Here is a 2,500-nt window from a genome sequence, read left to right on the forward strand (position 1 = left end):
ATATATATATATATATATATATATATATATATATATATGTCGTACCTAGTAGCCAGAACTCACTTCTGAGCCTACTATGCAAGGCCCGATTTGCCTAATAAGCCAAGTTTTCATGAATTAATTGCTTTTCGACTACCTAACTTACCTAACCTAACCTAACCTAACTTTTTCGGCTACCTAACCTAACCTAACCTATAAAGATAGGTTAGGTTAGGTTAGGTAGGGTTGGTTAGGTTCAGTCATATATCTACGTTAATTTTAACTCCAATAAAAAAAATTGACCTTTTATATAATGAAATGGGTTGCTTTATCATTTCATAAGGAAAAAATTAGAGAAAATATATTAATTCATGAAAACTTGGCTTATTAGGCAAATCGGGCCTTGCATTGTAGGCTGAAAAGTGAGTTGTGGCTACTAGGTACGACATATATATATATATATATATATATATATATATATATATATATATATATATATATATATATATATATATATATATTTATATATATATATTTATTTATATATATATATATATTTATATATATATATATATATATATATATATATATATATATATATATATATATATATATATATATATATATATATATATATATATATAGAAAGGGAGTACCACCTCTAGCTGGAAGAAGGGGGACCCATAGCCTCGGAGGAAACCACGCATAACGCATTAGAGGGAATGTTTAGATCCCCTCCAATACAGTTTCTGTGTGCTTTTCTCCTACCACCCCCTTCCTTGAATATTTTTTTGTGCTTTATTATGCATTGTATACACTCCAGGTGTATATATATATATATATATTTATATATATATATATATATATATATATATATATATATATATATATATATTGAGAATTAGGATTAAAGAAACATTGAGAATTAGGATTAAACTGGTAAATCAACGACCAAAAAAAAAATGTTATCGAGCATCAGTCAGTTTATGAGCAGGAGGATGAATCGTACGCCTTGCGGTAAAGGACGTTCTCAAGCTGTTGGGATTCACTAAAGCGCGTTTTAATTGGGCACTTGAGTTACTTTCGTGGAAACATCGACGGCTGCTGGACGAGCGTGTGTGTGTGCACTTATCCAGTTGTGATTGCGGGGGTTGAGCTCTGGCTCTTTGGTCCCGCCTCTCAACTGTCAATCAACTGATGTACAGGTTCCTGAGCCTACTGGGCTGTATCATATCTACTTTTGAAACTGTGTATGGAGTCAGCCTCCACCACATCACTGCCTAATGCATTCCATCTGTTAACTACTCTGTGAAAAAGTTCTTTCCAACGTCCCTGTGGCTCATGTGGGTACTCATTTTCCACCTGTGTCTCCTTGTTCGCGTCCCACCCGTGTTGAATAGTTTATCCTTGTCTACCCGGTCGATTCCCCTGAGGATTTTGTAGGTAGTGATCATGTCTCCTCTTACTCTTCTGTCTTCCAGTGTCGTAAGGTGCATTTCCCGCAGCCATTCCTCGTAACTCATGCCTCTTAGTTCTGGGACTAGTCTAGTGGCATACCTTTGGACTTTTTCCAGCTTCGTCTTGTGCTTGACAAGGTACGGGCTCCATGCTGGGGCCGCATACTCCAGGATTGGTCTTACATATGTGGTGTACAAGATTCTGAATGATTCCTTACACAGGTTCCTGAACGCCGTTCTGATGTTAGCCAGCCTCGCATATGGCGCAGACGTTATTCTCTTTATGTGGGCTTCAGGAGACAGGTTTGGTGTGATATCAACTCCTAGATCTTTCTCTGTGTCCGTTTTTTTTGTGTGTGTGTAAATCACCAAGAAATTAACACGTGTTTAATAATATGACAATGTCTGACCACGAAGGTGTTCAATCCCCGACCGTCCAAGTGGTTGAGCACCATTCCTTCCCACCGTCCCATCCCAAATCCTTATATCCTGACCCCTTCCAAGTGTTATATATAGTCGTGATGGCTTGGCGCTTTCCCCTGACCACGAAGGAAAATGAGACATAAAATTCCTTAAGTACTTTCAAGTTGCTATATATATATATATATATATATATATATATATATATATATATATATATATATATATATATATATATATATATATATATATATATGTCGTACCTAGTAGCCAGAACTCACTTTTTGGCCTACTATTCAAGGCCCGATTTGCCTAATAAGCCAAGTTTTCATGAATTAATTGTTTTTCGACTACCTAACCTACCTAACCTAACCTAACCCAACTTTTTCGGCTACCTAACCAAACCTAACCTATAAAGATAGGTTAGGTTAGGTTAGGTAGGGTTGGTTAGGTTCGGTCATATATCTACGTTAATTTTAACTCCAATAAAAAAAAATTGACCTCATACATAATGAAATGGGTAGCTTTATCATTTCATAAGAAAAAAGTTAGAAAAAATATATTAATTCAGGAAGACTTGGCTTATTAGGCAAATCGGACCTTGAATAGTAGGCCAAAAAGTGAGTTCTGGCTACTAGGTACGA

This window comes from Procambarus clarkii, chromosome 92 (genome assembly GCF_040958095.1).
Source record: "Procambarus clarkii isolate CNS0578487 chromosome 92, FALCON_Pclarkii_2.0, whole genome shotgun sequence".
Taxonomy (NCBI): Eukaryota; Metazoa; Arthropoda; class Malacostraca; order Decapoda; family Cambaridae; genus Procambarus; species Procambarus clarkii.